Source organism: Cryptomeria japonica, chromosome 4 (genome assembly GCF_030272615.1).
Source record: "Cryptomeria japonica chromosome 4, Sugi_1.0, whole genome shotgun sequence".
NCBI lineage: Eukaryota > Viridiplantae > Streptophyta > Pinopsida > Cupressales > Cupressaceae > Cryptomeria > Cryptomeria japonica.
The window spans coordinates 651,724,128-651,744,237 of record NC_081408.1 but is presented as its reverse complement, the minus strand read 5'-3'; positions in this window follow the sequence as shown (position 1 = coordinate 651,744,237).

Sequence of the window (20,110 nt, the reverse complement as noted above, 5' to 3'; positions counted from 1 at the left end):
AACCTATTTGTGGATAGAAGTTTAATAAGTATCCCTTTGCTATTGATGTCAATAGGTAGAGATATAGAATAGAGGAGAGTTTAAAAAAAAAAAGAGAAATATGTTGCCATCAATGACAAAGGGGGAGAGTGTTGGAAATATTATCATTGATGTCAAATAAATTTGAAGTTATCTTAGTTGTCAAAGGTGAGAATGTATGACTAAGATTGTTGAAATGTTGTCACTGATGTCAATGGCGCTCAGTCGAGATTGTTAGAATATTATCATTGATACCACATGTTAAAACAATGTTATTCATAATATCATTGATGCCAAAGGTATGGAGAACATATTGAAAGAGTAGGCCAATTAAGAGAGCTCAAATTGTGGCCTGTGAAAATTGTGAAGTTAATATTGAAAGGGCATGAAGAAGATTGAGGTGCTACTGAATCAAAATGATTTTTCATGTGAATATTTTATTCTTGAAAAGAATAAACAAAGCAGTTAGTTATGCAACAATCTAATTATTAACAACAATTACAGTTTACCTTAATGAACAAGTATGGACAAAATTAAAGACAAACACACAACAATTAAATATTTAATGAGATGCAATTAATGAAAATGTTTATGTTAGGAAGAAGCAATTATATTTGAAAAAAAAAGGCAACATATAAAACAAAAAGTGCAACACATAAGAAAAAATAGATATAGGACAAAAGATGAATAAGACAAAATTTGTCGTGTATGCAAAAAGATAAATAAACGATTAGTATAAAAAAATGAAAAGTTGTGATTCATAAAAAAGTATGTTTTGTTTCTAAAAATAATTAATCCAAGAGGTACGATATACTTGGAAGACCTATTAAAGAAAAGATATTAAATAAAAAGGTAATTCTTTTTTAGGTTGCTTCTCTAACAAAAAGGTGTGTCTTTTAAATGAAATATCTTGAAAGGTAAAAATGTATGATGGTGAATGGAGATAGAAGCGTGAGTCTGTGAATGAAATAAAAGAAAGATTTATGAGAGAGAAGTAAAAAAAATGGATTAAATATTATTCAAATTTTGATAAGTACAAATCTTTATGAAGAATATATTGTAATTATGAAAAGATGATAAAGGTAGTGATTGAGTTAAAACATATTTGTTAGTGAATGAAATGACCATTCAAATGCTTGTACCTATATTAAAGAGGTGCATTTTTTCATGAAGATATGAAGATATAAGACTATCATGGAAAGTTTTATGTGATAGTGGGTTGTGTGTTGCAAAGACAATCAAGCATATGCACCAAGGGCCATTTATGAGAAGAGTATGTGAAGATATATTGCAGATTTGATGAGAAGAATATGAGAGGATAGATTGTAGATTTGATAAGACAAGGATAAGAAGTATATAGAAAATCTACATGAGAAGATTAAGATCATAGTTTTGGCAAACTTATGATTAGTTTATAGAAGATTTAGGAAGGGAATTATAGCAGATTGATGAAGATAACAAAATTTGTGAAAAATAGCTTATCCATCATCCATTAATGAAGAAGCAACACTGATAAGGTGACAATTTGAATGAGGGGTTGGTACCTCTAGTTTGCTAGTGCTCACAAATTGAATGAGGGGTTGATGCCTCTAGTGGGCAAGTGCTCACAAATTGAAATAGGGGTTATTGCCTCTAGTAGGTTGAGCCTATGAAATTTGTAAGAGATTATTATGTAAGAAAATAATTTGTTTTGGTTTTCTCTCATAAGGGTTTCCACATAAATATCATGTATTATTGTGTTCTTTTCATGTGCATGATTATTGATGTTGAGTAAATGGTATTATTATCATTGATCAAGTTTTACATATGGTATTAAGTTTTTAAAAAGTAATGATTATCGACATACCGATTCACTGCCCCTCTCAGTATAATTGTGTGCTCATCAATTGGTATCAGAGTCAAATCCTTCAAAAGAATCTAACCAATTGAAGGTATATCAAGAGAGCACATATGGAAAGAGAAATGGAAAAACAAGAAGGGCATTAATGAAAAAGAACCAAATGTAATTAATGAAGTGATATTTATAGAACACCCTTGGCAATATAAGCTAAATTCTTCGAAATATAAATTCATCTTGTGAGTAGAGAAGAGATGAACTTAGAAGAGGAGTCAAAACAATATGACAAGAATGATGATATGAAGAATGAAGAAGATGATGAGAGTTTTGAGGAAGAACTCTATCATGCTCATAGGCCTTATCTAGTGCTCATAGGTCTTATAAGTGCCGACTTATATCTTACAAGCAGGTTAGCCACTAGGAGTTGTCATTATTATGAAGAATTTTACTCGTTGACAAATCTATGAGGGTTAGCTTTGTATTGGAGGCATTGCAGAGACAATTTATTTTGTGATTACTAGGATTCCAACCTGCAGTTCCTTTTGATGGCCAGTCTAATAGAATTGAATTGTAATTTCATGCAAGAAAAGTTTCCCTTGAATGAAGTATTTTTGAATTTTTAATGTGCTTTATTTTTTGGATATTTGAATTGTTCTTTTTGGCAAGAGAAAACATAGAATTGGTGACCATATAACAAAGAGATGCTTTTACTAGGACTCTTCTAATAGTCTCCTTAGCCACATTGATTGTTTTATTGCTACTCTTGAATTCAACTTTAATAGATTAAAGAGAAATAAAAGGTAACTATTTTAAGTATCACCCCATCCATGTGATAATGCTTGCACCATATTTTGAAAGCATAAGTTAAGATAGATTTTCTATAAGTATGATTACTAAGTTATAGTTGGTAACACAATAGTTAGTTAAATTTTATGCTTGGTACAAGAATAATAAAGACCCGGGCTAGAACATAATGTTATTAAGAGTCAACGCTCTTATACAGTTTATATTTTGTTCCATTATAAGGTTATAAAACTTTATATCTTATATTCTTTATTAAGAATATCCCATGTAAAAAAATAATAGTCTAATTTAACCATTAGATTATTAATTATTTATGAATGTAGATTATTAAATAGGCGTAAATATACTCTTTCAAGTATTTTTTTCACCATTTCTCTTGTATTTAAGGAGGTTCACTCTCATACTAGTCTGTGTAAATTTGGAGATTAATGGTGAACAAAATCACTATGAACATGAGGTATTTATTAAGGTTCAATCTATTTCTAGTAGACTTTTTTTGTACGTGTTCTAATAAAATGATGCTTTATGAGATTTTTTGCTCGAAAGGGTTTTCACCATGTACATCTTGTTTAATGTGTAAAATCTAAGATTGGTATATACATCTTTACAAGGACTATTGTTTCTTTAGCTACTTTTGTAGCTTCAATCTTTAATTGCTTTGTTCAATATATTAAAAACAAATCTATGATTTTTTGATTCTCATTTTATTTGTTTTAAATATTATTTATAATGATTAGTATTCTAAGATACTAATTTCTAACATGGTATCAAATTTGGTTAGGCTATACTAGTTATTTTTATAGGTTATATTAGAAGATATGTAGAAATTGATGGGAAACCTCTATTCAATTAACACATTTGCAAGACTACTTTTGTAATTTGCATTTGGTGTGCCTCTTTTATTTTTAAAATTCATTATTTCATTTTTATTTTTAAGTTGCCAACGAGGTACATTAATTTATAATCACACTAAGTAGCCCAATTTGTCTTGGGAAAACCGTACATGCATGACTAATTTTTTTGGTACTATTCCTTCTAAGTGGCACCATAACAACATAGAGAATATGCTCATATTAGTATACCATTGTGACACAATAAATTTATCATAGAGCATATATCTCCATTTGATCTCTATATGATCGATATTTTCATCATGTCAAACTATCTTTCCAATGTATAAAAAATATATATGATGTAAAATTCATCTACATTATAGATATAACTTCAACCATTATAAATATTACACCTTTAGTTTAAATATATATATATATATATATATCCTTTAAAATTGTCTATTTTAATTTGTGTGAGAAGCATTGAAAAATATTATTGGTAGATGATTATACCTAAGATCAAATGGATTCATTATAAATAATGACAACTCTAAAAGTGAAAGTAGGTATGATTAAAAAATCATTATTTATTAACAACTCTAAAGTGAAAGATAATTTGTGTGAGAAGCATTGAAAAATATTATTGGTAGATGATTATACCTAAGATCAAATGGATTCATTATAAATAATGACAACTCTAAAAGTGAAAGTAGGTATGATTAAAAAATCATTATTTATTAACAACTCTAAAGTGAAAGAAGGAAAAATATGCAATCATCCTACCTAAAAAAATGCAAAAGAACATGTTAGACACAATTAAAATCCAACAAGAACAAAATCAAGTTAAAGGAAAGGAAAAAGTGGACTCAAGATGTCATAGGGCACAATGTACTAAATAATTTGAGGGTTAAACTCACCTAAAAAATGAGAAAGGGTTGGAGATGGACTTACACATTATTAAGTCTTACTTCAATACCACTATTGTGGCCCTCTGAGTTATATGTCACTATGTTAATGGCCATGAAAAGAGGCTTCAATATCTAGAGGTAAGGGGTTGGTATGTAGACAAAAAATTGAAAGAGGCCACATAATTCAATAGGTAATTAACAAGGGAGAACAAATCACTCAAACAAAAGGTAAAGAAATTTCAAAAGAGCATGACAAAAGGTGAGCAAGAATTAATTTCAAGGAAGTGTAAGTTTTAGACAAAACTAAAACAACAAAGAAAAACAAGTCAAAAAGATAGAAGGGAGTAGCAATTCAAAGATAGAGGAGATTCAATTAACAATGACCAAATTGGAGATAAAAGAAAAGAAAAACTAAGAGATTAGTTAGAGGAAGCCAAATCTTAGGCTTAAGTAGTGAAGGGTCCATTAGACACATAAAAAAAGCTCATCGAAAACCAAGGTAGGAAGCAAATAAAAGAAGAAATGACAAAAATGACAAGGTTGTGAATATCATTATTAAAAGGCTAAAATATTATCGAGAAAAAGAAACCACGAAAGAACTAGCAAAATATTTTTATAAAGATCAAATATAACGGTTAGGAGTTATTTATCAGGCAAGTGGGATTGATAAAAGGATAAGAGATGAAAAGAGAAGGCACATAAGGGTGGCCTTGAGGAACCTAGAATAGAAAAAAAACATGATACTAAGGAACATGAGGCTCTTTAGAAGTAAACAAATATACCTATATAAGGATCTAACCATAATAAAACAAGATGAAAGGAGGAAAGATTGAGAAAAAGTAAAGGTAGAAAGAGATGCAAGAAAATGGGCTTGGTTACAAAATGAAAAGGTTCAAGTTAGTGACAAAATGACACACCATAAATAGGAATTTAGCCCCCCCAAGAATATTTGACAATAGTAAGGTGTAATTATAGATGTTATCCATATACATAAGAGAAAAAAAGAAATTATTATTCTTACATAGACTCATGAACATTATGGATGTAAAACTCCAGATTTTGTAGGATGTAAAAAGTGTCAGTGTGGAATGAGAGTATAGATAGTGGCAGAGGGTGTGATGGAGTGGCATATTTTTTTTATTCATCAAAAGAAGCTAAGGGACTACACCCAGTTGTATTAAAATATCAAAATATTACATATGTGGAATGTATCCATTCATGGTAGTCCCCCATATATGCAGTTAGATTCAAGCCTAACCTACCCACCCAAAATGTCTTGTAGCATAGAGTGATCTACATTTATCTACAAACGTTCCTTACAATCATACTTACAACCAACACTCTACATTCATGTAAGCATACTAAACCTACAAGAATACTAACAAAAAAGGGGGAAAGTTTGACACAGGCTACCCCAACCACTCCTTTGAGAACCTTTCCATCACCAGGCTCGAGGGAACATAATCCAAGTGTAATTCCAACTTTTCCATGTCTTTTGCATTTCCCACCATCATTGGTTCCTTTTCAACCACCTCCTTATGGTCATTTGGATCAACACCACACTCAATCAAACCTTCATCAAACAAGTATTTGTGGAACCATCCATCTTCATCCTCTAGGACCAGGTCCAAAAAATTCTTGAGAAACAATATGCTTTGTTCCACCATGAGCTTTCTATAAGAAATTGGTGCGAAGAAAGCAGAGGAGATCATTTGGAATTTCTTAATTTCCCAACCTTGCTGCCAAATAATATAGAAGTCCTTCGAAAGAGGAATGCCCTTCACAACCATATTCTCCAAGACATCATCGAGCTCTCCTAGAAATCACTTCTTAATCACTCTTTCCCATCCACCTTTCCCATCACCACCACACCCAAACTAACAACCAAGTCATCATCGAGTCAATGGGTAGTCATGGCCAAGCTGGCCAACTCATCTTCCTCCATGTTACCTTCCCTATACACATGCAAGATATTGAAATTTTTAAATCTTCCTGCCACATCCCAGATTAAGAGAATCTATATCCTAGTTTCCAATTAGGAGTGTGCCTCTCAAGGATTGCATTTATAGCAATCAAATAATCACCTTACACATACACATTTGGGACACTCAAATCTTAGCCACTCTAGACCAATTAGAGAAACTTTGAATTCAACCTCATTATTCATTGCAATCCCAATCCTAGTCAATCTCTTCCCCAATACCCTTCCCATATGATCTTTGACAATACATCTAGCTCCACTCACATTAAGGTTGTCCTTCTAGGCACCATCGAAATTAATTTTCACCCAACCTGAGTCTGGAGAAGTCTGTTGGTATTTTGGTATGGTTTTGTCATTGATGTCAACACCTACTAAACACTTATCAACTCTGTCACTTTGGAAAATAAACAACATTCACCGACAGGCAAGTGACTTATGCATAGTCACCGGTATTTGGTACACTAGCCGTATATAATGATCACCGACACTTGGAGTGATATGGAAAACACTTGGTTATGTCGAAGACATCGTGTGGACACCTTGTCTTGGAGTTTTGTTTATTGGTATATTCGTATTTACATATTTTCTATTAGCGGCAAATAGGTCCAGGTTACACCGGTGGGTTTATCTTTTCCAAATCAGCATGGCATGCTATGGAGATGACTTATTATTGTTATAAATGCATTAAGCCGACATGGTGAATCGGTTATTGCATCGGGTATTAATTGATTTGTAAATTAATTTTATTATATTATCCTTTAGAGCCGACCTACTAAAATTGGTCTTAGGGTATGGTATAAATGTAAGATCTTATTTGTAAGATCAGATGTGGAATGCGAAAAAGGATTGTGTGAAGGTATATGCGAGAATAAGCAGAGCTATACACGCAGACATCATTTGAAGTTGAATGAGGGTTTTTGTGAAGACAATCAGAACTACACCGGTACTGAATTCAGCATATGAAGATGCTATTTTGAGTAGTACATTCTTAATGGATTTAACCATCCAATTGTAGTCAGTGTGACTCCTATTTGTGTTTGAGCAGTGAGCCCTAGGTGCTTGGCCTTTCTGCATGTGCAGACCCCATTTGTATACACTTACTATCTGTAGTAGTATCATTTGATTGTGGGTAAGGTTTCCCACCGTGGTTTTTCCCCTTACAGGGTTTCCACGTACAAATATTGGTGTTATGTGTTGTGGATGACTTTGTCTTTTTGTTTCATGCATTAATCTTTACCAGTATTACAATTATCTGATAAAACTGTCCAACGGTATAATAGACTGTTTCACCAGTATTAAGTAGAAAGTTGATTAAGTTGTTTTTGGTTTAAATTCATTTGACAACTGATTCACCCCCCCTCTCAGTTGTCTCCAGGACCTAACAATTGGTATCAGAGCCTAGTCCTCTTTTGCAGAAGTTTAATAGCTTGAGGAGATCCAATGTCTACTAACTATTTCAGGAAGGATAGTCCTAAACTTGATGGAACCAACTATGGCATATGGAAGATCAGAATGTAGACACATTTAAATTGCATTGGAAAGGACATGTGGGATGTTACAAAGAATGGTTATACTGCTCCTACTCTTGGTCAGCCTAATCCACCTACCTTGGGAAAAGATGAAGAAAATGATTGCAAAGCAAGAGAAGCACTTTTGAGCACATTAACAGATCAGCAAATCATGAGATTATCAGATAGGTCTACTGCTAAAGCTATTTGGGATCATTTGGAAACACTGAATGAAGGAGATTCCACAGTCAAAATTGCAAAACTTGAAAGCTTCTGGGTCAGGTATGAACATCTAAAAATGGAAGAAGATGAAAGGATTTTTGCTTTTATGGAAAGACTAAATGAAATTATTTTAGGTATTAAATTTTGTGGAGGAACCTTAAGTGAGGATGAAATTGTTTCAAAAGTTTTAAGAGGATTGCCACTGACATATAAAATGAAGGTTACTGCTATAAATGAGTTAAGAACAATGCCTAATACATTAGTAACTAGGGATACATTGATTGGAAAACTTTTAGCCTTTGAAATTGAGGAATTTGGTCCCATTGCTACTATAAAGATAGATTTAGCCTTTAAAACATCTACATCATTTGCACCACCATTTGACAAATCTGATTGGAAATCCTTTTATGCAAGAGAACTTGAAGAAAGCAGGAAAGAAAATGAAGAACTTGAAGAACTTGAAACACTATTTGCAAGGAAAATGCCTAAAGGTCCAGTTGGAAGTAAGTATGAAGGTAAAGCACCCTTTAAATGTTTTAACTGCAATAAGATTGGTCATATGGCTTCAAGATGCCCTGATAGACATGCTAGACTAAGAGAAGAAGCTAGAAGAACATACAAGCCTAAACTTGAATATCAAAGATACAAATTTAAGAAGAATAAAGACAAATCTTGTTATCTTGTTGATGAAGGAGTGACTGATGATTCTGACGAGGATCCGACAGACAATGGATGGGTTTTTGTTGCTATAATAGAAGATCAACCGACACCTACTGCTCAACCGGTAGAACAAGCCTTGGCAGCTAAAGTTGAAGATAAGGATGAGTGGATCATTGTTTCAAGATACTCACATCATATGACAGGAGATAAAGGTAAATTCTTGAACTTTCAAGAATACAATGGAGGCTTAGTGAGATTTGGAGATGATAAAGCTTGTTTGATCAAAGGTAAGGGTACAATATCTCTTGATGGTAAGCATAAAACTGACAATGTTTACTATGTTGAAGGTTTAAAGCATAATCTTTTGAGTGTTGGTCAATTAGTTGAGAAAGGATTTCAGTTACAATTCAAAAATGGAAAATGCAAAATCATGAATAGAACTGGTTTGGAAATTGCAACCGGTAATCAAACTAGAGGTAATATCTTTCATTTGAATAACAATGAAAAGACATGCTTGATTGCACATATTGATGAAAGTTGGCTATGGCATAAGAGACTCTGTCATATAAACTTTGATTGCATGGTGAAAATTAGTACTACTAAGGCAGTTAGAGATTTACCTAAAATTGTCAAACCTCACAATATAGTATGTAAGGAATGTCAATTTGGAAAACAAGTTAGAGCTAGTTTCAAAAGTATTCCAAAAAAATCCAATAATGCTCTTGATTTAATTCATACTGATTTATGTGGTCCAGCTAGAACTAGGAGCTTACAAGGTGATAGATATTTCATGCTAATCATTGATGACTATTCTAGAATGTGTTGGGTTACTTTTCTCTGAGAAAAATCAGAAGCATTTGGAAAGTTCAATCTATTCAAAGCTATGGTAGAAAATGAAACCGGTAAGAAAATCAAATGTCTAAGATCAGATAAAGGAGGAGAATTTACATCTAAGGAATTTAATGCATTCTGTGAAGTAAATGGAATCAGAAGACAACTATCAACACCTCTTACACCACAACAGAATGGAGTTGTTGAAAGGAAAAACAAAACTATCTTGGATGCAGCTAGAAGTATGTTATCAGAAGCAAATATACCACATGTATATTGGAGAGAGGTAGTAAGTACAACGATCTATACATTCAACAAATTTCACATCAAAGGTGAAACTGGTAAGACCCCCCATGAACTATGGTTTGGTATTACTCCTACTCTTAAATATTTCAGAATATTTGGAAGCAAATGTTATATTAGAAGAGATGAGTATATTGGAAAAATTGATCCTAGAAGTGATGAAGGAATATTTCTTGCTTATTCATCTAAGAGTAAAGCATATAGATGTTTTAACAAAAGATTGCAGAAAATTGTTGAAAGTACAAATGTGAAGATTGATGAACAATTCAGAGGAACTTCAAGGTATATAGACTCTGGACCGGCAACAAAAATTTTAGCAAATGAACCTACACTAAACCCACCGGTACAGAATGACAATCCAGTTACACCAGTATCATCTGAAAATTCCACTGTAACTGAGGAACAACAACAAACAAAGACACCTCGGTTTGTAAGACTGAATCATTCTGAAGATCAGATAATTAGAAACAATTATAAAGGAGTTATGAGAAGAGGAAGATTGGCAAATGAAGAGGTATGTCTTATTTCTCAAATTGAACCATCATCAGTTAATGAGGCATGTGAAGATAAATATTGGACTAAAGCTATGGAAGATGAATTAGAACAAATTGAGAAGAATAACACTCAGACATTAGTTCCCCGACCTAAAGATAAAAATGTAATTGGAACCAAATGGGTATTCAGAAACAAACTTAATGAAGATGGCAAGGTAATTAGAAATAAAGCAAGATTAGTGTGTAAGGGATATTCTCAGAAAGAAGGAATTGATTACAATGAAACCTTTGCACTGGTAGCTAGAATTGAGGTAGTCATATTGTTTTTGACTTTTGCAACACATAAGAACTACAAAGTATATCAAATGGATATTAAATGTGCATTTCTGAATGGAGATCTTGAAGAAGAAGTTTACATTGAACAACCTGATGGATTTTCTTTGACATATAACAAAGATATGGTTTGTAGGTTAAGAAAAGCTTTGTATGGATTGAAACAAGCTCCAAGAGCTTGGTATGCAAGATTGGATAAGTATCTTTTGAAGATTGGTTTTTCTAAGGGTAATGCTGACAACAACTTATATTATAAAGTGACTAATGATGACATCTTGGTTATAGAAGTTTTTGTTGATGATATAATCTTTGGAGGAGAAGATGGATTATGTAAAGAATTTTCTATTAAAATGCAGCAAGAATTTGAAATGTCTATGATTGGAGAAATAAAATTCTTTTTAGGATTGCAAATTTCTCAGACTGATAAAGGCATATTCTTGAGTCAATCCAAGTACTTAAAAGAGTTACTAAAAAAATTTGGGATGGAGAACTCTAAATCGGTAAGCACACCTATGACTACAAATGACAAATTATCACTAAGGGATGAATCTACACCTGTTAATCCAACTAGATACAAATCTATGATAGGAGGTTTACTGTATTTGACACAAACCAAAACTGATATTATGAATGCAGTATGTATTGTTTCAAGATTTCAAAGTAATCCTAGAGAAAATCATGAATCAACAGTAAAAAGGATTTTTTGGTACTTACAAGGCACTATAAATCTTGGATTATGGTATCCTAGAGATGAAAACTTTGAATTATGTGCATATACAGATACAAATTGGGCAGGAGATTTGGATGATAGAAAAAGCACCACCGGCAGAGCATTCTTTCTTGGAAGCAGACTAGTTTCTTGGTTGAGTAAGAAACAAAGTTGTACATCTTTATCAATAGCAGAATCAAAATATGTTGCAGCAACAACTAACTATACACAAGTACTATGGCTTAAGCAAATGTTGAAAGACATAAAAGTAAAATGCAAGGAACCTATTACTATCTATTGTGATAACACTGTAGCAATTGATATATCTAAGAATCCAGTATTACATTCTAAAACCAAACATGTTTCTATCAAACTGAATTTTCTAAGGGAGAATGTTGAAGCAAAGGAAATAAAACTGGTTTATGTGAATTTTAAAGAGCAGATTGCAGATATCTTCACTAAACCTCTACCTAAAGAGACTTTTGAATATCTCAGAGATCAGCTTGGGGTCATACCCTCACCGGTAGAGACTTAGGAAGTTGATGTTTGTCATCAACCGACATAATTAAATAGAGAAATCTCTTATCTCAGCTTTGATGAGGAAGCTACTTCTCAGGGGGAGTAGTTGGTATACTAAATTGATTGGTATTTTGTATATGAACTTGGCTTGGTAATAACTTTGGCATTTGATGTCAAAGGGGGAGATATTGGTATGGAAAAACACAAGGCAACACATGTTACTCTCAGGGGAAAAGATTGATTACTTTGGGAGATTGTTGGTTTTTGGTATTTGGCATTTCTATTTTGGCACTTTGATGGTTTTTCCATCTTGTGTTGCCATCAATGCCAAAGGGGGAGATTGTTGGTATTTTGGTATCATTTTGTCATTGATGTCAACACCTACTAAACACTTATCGACTCTGGCACTTTGGAGAATCAGCAACATTCACCGGCAAGCAAGTGACTTATATATAGTCACTGGTATCTGGTACACCGACAAGATATAATGATCACTGACACTTGGAATGATATGGATAAAACTTGGTTATGTCAAAGACATCGTGTGGACACCTTGTCTTGGATTTTTATTTATTGATATAATCATATTTACATATTTGCTATTACCGGCAAATAGGTCCAGTTTACACCGGAGGGTTTATCTTTTCCAGATCAGCATGGCATGCTATGGAGATGACTTATTATTGTTTTAAATGCATTAAGCCGACATGGTGAACCGGTTATTGCATCGGGTATTAATTGATTTGTAAATTAATTTTATTGTATTATCCTTTAGAGCCGACCTACTAAAATTGGTCTAAGGGTATGGTATAAATGTAAGATCTTATTTGTAAGATCGGACGTGGAATGCGAAAAAGGATCGTGTGAAGGTATATGTGAGAATAAGCAGAGCTATACACGTAGACATCATTTGAAGTTGAAGGAGGGTTTTTGTGAAGACAATCAGAACTACACTGGTATTGAATCCAGCATATGAAGATGCTATTTTGAGTAGTACATTCTTATTGGATTTAACCATCCAATTGTAGTCAGTGTGACTCCTATTTGTGCTTGAGCAGTGAGCCCTAGGTGCTTGGCCTTTCTACATGTGCAGACCCCATTTGTATACACTTACTATCTACAATAGTATCATCTGATTGTGGGTAAGGTTTCCCACCATGGTTTTTCTCCTTATAGGGTTTCCATGTACAAATATTGGTGTTATGTGTTGTGGACGACTTTGTCTTTTTGTTTCATGCATTAATCTTTACCAGTATTACAATTATTTGATAAAACCGTCCACTGGTATAATAGACTGTTTCATCAGTATTAAGCAGAAAGTTGATTAAGTTGTTTTTGGTTTAAATTCATTTGACAACTGATTCACCCCCCCCTCTCAGTTATCTCCGGGACCTAACAAAGTCCATGTGACTCTCTCGCACATATTGGAAGGAAGATCAACCTTCTTGACCCATTAATGGAGGGTGATGGTGCGGTAGTTTTAATCAAAGAAACATGGAGCAAAAATATAAAATTGGAAAAAGAAGACCAAAATAAACAATACATATGGCTAAAATTAACCCCAAAAAAAAAAGTAACAATAGGATTTGTTGTTTGTTATTTTTTTCCTAAAGCCTCAAAATCATATAAGAAAAAGAATTTATATCATGAAGATCCTTTTGCCTCACTAAAAAAAGATTTTTGTATTTAATAACATGGGGAAGTTTTAATAATGGGTGACTTTAATCTAAAAATTAAATACAAGGATAAAGGTGACCTGTTATGGTTAGAAGAAGAGAGTGATCAACTTTGGGGAAGGACTTCACAAGATAGTAAATATAATATGTCACTTTGGGGTAGATTATCTAGGCTATCAAGTTTATTAGGGTTGGTCATTTGCAATAGTATGAGAGCATCACTAAATTTGAGCAATAGTATATGTAGATGTATAAATCTGACCACTTTCTTAAATAAATATTTAATATTTATTTAACCCCATTCCCCCTATTAATTAAATCCTATTTAATTAATTTCTTCATTTTCATCTATTTGATTAAATGAATTACTCGATTTATTTAATTAAATTCACCTAAACCTTTTCTAGCCTTTAATTAAATAAATCACTTTATTTAATTAATTCCCCTTTCACCCCTTTTAATTAAATCTACATTTAATTAAGTTGATCCTTGCAAATAAATAAATCTAATTTATTTATTAAAATCCCCCCACTTGCATTTTCCTACATCCCCCAGTTGCCTCCTAAACCCCTTCTAGATTCTTCTAATCACTTCCAATTTAGCCTAATTCATCTCCTAATTATTGTCACATTCCTAAGAAAAGAGAAGTCACTTCTCAAAGCCTCCAAAGTCTTCAATAACCATTAAAGGCTTTGTGTCTTCAAATGGTTAACCTCTAAAAGTCTTCCAAACCATTAAAGGCTCTTACATAACCATTTATTGTTAACTCATCTTTGACCTCTAGTTAGAGACTTTCTTCTAACTTAACTATCCTTTTGACCCAAGGGTCTCATCAAGGATTCATGGCTTTAACCTTGGTTATCCTATTAACCCTTGTACAAGAGTTTACCCCTTGGGTAAAAGCTTTATCCATTGGATAACCCTAACCTAACCTTAACCCTTACCTCCTAGGGTAACCTTCATTTCTTCTCATGCATTTAATGCTTCTTGCATCTCCTCTCAAGCAACCTCCTGTTGACAATTGTGACCATTTCATTGGTGAGAATTGTAAACTTGGATTGATTAACTTTCAATCCTAGCTCTTGTTAAGATTATTCAACCTTGAACATCCATTGCCCTATTTTCCCTATAAATAGAGCTCTCATTTCTAATTTTCAAAAAAATAATCTTTTATGCATCTACATTATAGCCTAAATTACTAAGCATTTTAGCTTCTCTTTGTTAAATCACCATAATAGCATTTAGAAGCATTTTTCATATCATAGAATATTCATGCTAGGATAAATTTGCTAATATTTTATCATATCATCATCTTCATACTAGCTTAATCATCATAGTTTTAACATCATATATATCTTAGAATGCATTCATGCATATAAATCAAACATCACTCGTTCCTGGAGTTGTCATTCCCAAGTCACTTGCTCAATGATTTGAGAGCAAAACATTGGATTTAGGGATCTTGTGAGATAGAGAACAATGGGACACCCCTTGGGAAATTTAACTAATTGGATTAGTTCACATACTTGCACCAAGAGTCTCATTGGTGTGTGGGTCTTTTGGATTCGAGTTTTTCATTTTCGTCACAGCATTTTTCTGCATACATTTCTGGTGCCCACCGTGGGGCATGTCCCCATAAATAATGTCATTTTTTTTACAGGCTAAGGATTACAAGCATGCTGGAATACCCTTTTAGCGCATCTGTGGCAAACAATAGCACATTCATCACACTGTTTAGCACATAGGACCCATCTTCTAGTGCTTTTGAACTATATTTTAGCGTATAACATTCTCTCTTTCTTTCTTACGCATAGAAGTATCAACGTAGCGGATTTGGGAATCAAAGTAGTGCGTAGGCATCATCCTTTAGTGCTTTTATACCATTCTGTAGTGCATCTATGCAGAAGTTGAGCGCATAACTCTGATAGAGAAGAATGATAGTTTGTAACAGAGTTAGAAAATTAGGCTTGTATAAGCCCACCTAAAGTTTTAATTTTTCACTAACTTCCTTTTATTGCAGGTTACTAATCATTTCTTGCAGGTTGGAGGAGTTAGATTTAGGAATTTGATTTTTCTTAGTTTTTCAAGTTGGTTTAAAAAGAACTCATTTTCCTTTGGTTAAAAAGAACCTCATTTTATCTTGGGCTTAAAACAAATCAAATTTTCTTTTGGACTTAAAAGGAATCTCATTGCAAGTTTAAAAAGAACAAAAAAGTCAAACACATTTACTTTCTCGCAAGATTAGGGAAAGCACTTCATTTGGGCTAAAAGAACAACAAATTTTCATTTTATTGCAAAGGTAAAAAGCAATCAATCTTTCCTTTTATTTTGCAAAGCAATTTCCATTTTCAAGCAAACGTGTTTTACTTTTTATTGACCAGGATTTCAACGTCCTAGTTGGACAACAAATTGCTTTGTGGGGTAAAAAGAACACCATGCTTGTTGGAGCAACATCTCCAAATAGATCTTAGCTAATCATTCCCTTGAAAGTTAAAAAGAATATTGTTTGCCTTGTCTTGAAAGTGGAAGGTATATTCTCTCCCCTTAATTGGGTGACCAAAAAGCCAAACCACTCTTTATGCTTTCTTTTACTTCAAGCAATTAAATCTTTTAGAAGAGATGCCCTCTCGAATTGCCCTTAGGGTGCCATTAATGGCTGGTGAGAGGGGAATGACCTAAGTGGGAAATGCCTTTATCACCAAGTGTTCCAACCCACTATAATCAAATGTGGAGGCTGATAAAAGTCCCCTTCAACGGTTTTGCTCAGTGATAAGTCTTCCCCTAGTATCTTTAAGATACGTAAAGCCTTTGTTTTAAAGGTTGGGAAGCCTCTCGAGGGAGTTTATCACTGAAGACTGAACAAAAGATTGATTATGAACCTTAGCATTAGAAAATTTGAACTGAGTCAATCACTAAACATTGCAATATCATAGTGCAAGGGTGGGGAAGAATTCGCCCCCAAGATCACTCACCATATATCTCCCAAGATAACTACTCAATTGTGAAGAAATTCACTTTGGGTTAATTTCTGGCAAAAGGCAAAAAAATGTGTGCCCTCTAGGGGGTGACAAGGCTGTTTGAGCTGACGGAGTATCAAGACTAGTGGGCTATGATATTGTTAATGACCCTTGAATAAATAGTCTGCTTGATATGTCTTCTTTGTAATCCAAACCAGTGAAAACATCAGGGATTTGAAAATATGCTCAAAAGAACATACACTAATTGTATAGCATAGACAAATTATTATCTCTTCTATATTCCATGTTTTCAAGTCATTTTTCAAAAAATCATCCATCAAATCAGAAGTGTTAATTTTCAACATCACAACAAAAGCATAAAATAGAAAAATCAGGATAGTTAGCACATAGGAGCAAGAACCTAGCACATCTCAAACATTCAGTAGCGCATTCAAACCAAAACTTAGCGCTTTCATCATTCAAATTTGTGTATGATCAGTATCATACTAGTAAGATCCTAGATAGCACTTGTCAACATCATTGTAGCGCATACGAGCCTCAGTCTAGCGCATTCAAAGCATATTATAGCGCTTTCATACCAAAAATTAGAGCGTAAAAGGGACACATTAGCGCATAACCTATCCCACAACTTTATTATCCAACAGTCTACAATAGTGCATAGTGAACATTCTGTAGCGCGTTGAGAACACCCTTTAGTGCATAAGGTCTCTGTCTTAGTGCATGGTCAAAATTAGTGAAAAACAAAGAGCAAACCTGTAACTTACCCGTCACTTTGGAAAATTTTTATCAATAGTTTCAAATACCCTTTTGGGTCCTCTGACACATCCAACAACAAAAATTCGAAAAAGGATCATAAGTGAGAAAATTTCGAATCCAACAAAGGCACTCTTAGAAAGAGTTTTCTAATCATCAACTAGCTTGAGATTAGATTTCATCCAACAAAATTAAAGAGTATCATAACAATGATCAAAGTTCCACCATCCAAAAAATCCTATCAAAACAATACCTAGTTAGGTCCTCAAGTTGTCAAATTAAGTTTCTACATCAGGAAACTTGAACTCATATCATTTGACACACTTTGTAGTGGAAGCGAATCAAACTAAACCTCTACTTGATAAGATAAACTTGAGTTTTCAAATGAAGTATCCATATTCAACATCAACATCAACATCAACATCAACATCAACATCAACATCAACATCAACATCAACATCAACATCAACATCAACATCAACATCAACGTCAACGTCAACATCAACATCAACATCAACATCAACATCAACATCAACATTTGATCATTTGTGTATGACCACTCCTCATATTTTGAGAAGAAGAAGTCTTCATCAAAAAACTATGTTGAAGAAGAGACAACCTAGTTCTAAGGCACTTATCAAAAGGAATAAATTTCTCTATATCAACCATCAACTCTTTTCATCACATCACACATTATTGCATCATATGCAGTTGTATATCCAAGGAAAAAAAATGAATTTGATAGAGAGCCTTTTAGAAGTAGGGCTTACATTCAGAAAGTGGCATTCAACCAACGCCTTAATAGTGGAGGAAGGATTAACCTTGCTTTGATTCCAAAGTTCCTTATCACTTATAATGAAGCTCGGCCTGAGCCACCAACTCCACCAAAAACCCCAATAGAAGAAGAATAATTCATTACGGTAGAGATATATTAATGCCCACTGTCACTCGATCTCAGAGAAACAAGAAGAAGGAATCGCAACCAGAATCAAGCATGGGTCGTAGAATGTCCAATCATTTTGATGAATATGCGAATATGGGAGAAACAAAGATCACCGAAGAACTTCTCCAAGAATGTCAAGAAAATGCAGCTTTCTAAAAACTTGTAGAGAGACTTATAGAAGCAGATAAGGGAAATATCTACTCATGCTAACTAGCAAAGGAGTCAACATTCCAGAGGATTTCAACATAGAAAACTTAAGGAACATAGATGAGAGAATTTCAAGAACAAGATTAAGGAACATAGATGAGAGAATTTCAAGAACGAGATCAAGAAACTATGCCTATCAAGAAAAATGAAGAGAAGAAGAGGCACATGATCAAGAAAACATACGCAACCAAGACCACACCCATGAACAAGACAACACCCACAAACAAGACCATGCCCACAATCGGGACAATCTTAATGAATGAGGGGAAGCTCCCCATCAAAGGACACATGCACCCATGGCTTCTCTTACACAACAACTCCAAACACTGCAAAGACAAATGCAGGACATACAACAAGGAAATACAATACGATACTCCTTGGATGAAATCTATCCTTATCCTTTTGATAGGAGATTGAACATGCTACATTTTTCCCCAAATTCAGATATACCAAAGTACGACAAATACAATGGTAAGAATGATCCCCGTGATCACATTTGGTAATTTTGTACCATGAGCTTAGAGTTTGCTCATGATGACACATACTTAATGAGATTATTCCCAAGAAGTTTGGGAGGGCAAACAATGGAGTGATTGTCTAAACTTACACCTCCCATCAGATCATTTGATGAGTTGGTAAACAAATTCAACATGCAATCACCATGCTGGATGTGTTTAACACAAAACAAAAGAGCAATGGAACATTCATGGTGTTTCTACAATTGTGGAGGTGCATGGTTTCAAGATATCCCTGAGATGTGCTTGAAAAATAAAAGATGGAAATTTTCATCGACAATCTGAATAGTGAGATGAGTTATCAACTCAAACTCCAATGCATACCATCTTTTGCAAAATTGATAAAAAATTGTATCCAAGTAGAGGAAGCTTGCATCAAGAAAGGAACATTGAAGTTCTTTAAGAAAGGTGTTAATTCATCAAACACTAACAGCTTTAACAATCAAAAAAATAACAACACTTTAGACAAATCCAAATTTTGGACAAGGAACAAAAACATTGTTAATGATGGGGTAATTGATGCCAACAATGTGAAGTCTAAACAACTAGTGTTGAATTTATCAGGCAACCCACCATCCAATAATGATAAAAAAAGTGCTAATCAAGGCACTAACACTTATCAACAAAATACCAAGGAGCTTGAATGTGAAACACCAACAAAAATCATCAAGGCAACAACGACACTAACCAAGGAAACAACACAAACCAGAGAGACAACACTAATACTTTCCCATATCGACACATATATACGCCATTAGGACAAACCTTAGAATCAGGTGTTGGCATTACAATAAGTTTGTTGGTATGATGATATTGAGAAGGTTGTTGGAGATTGATGATATAATTGATAAAGGATGATTACTGTCTTAATAATATTATTTTGTCATTGATGTCAAGCAATTGATTTTCTTATTTAGTATGATGTTGCCATATCTTAAAGAGTATGTTTTGATGAGTATAAAGATGTCGTTAAGTGACATAGAAAGAATGTGAAAATGAAAGGGAGTAATAAGTTATTCAATGGGCAACTATTACCAAGTTAGACAGTGATGAGATTATGTTATTTTGATTGTTTTGA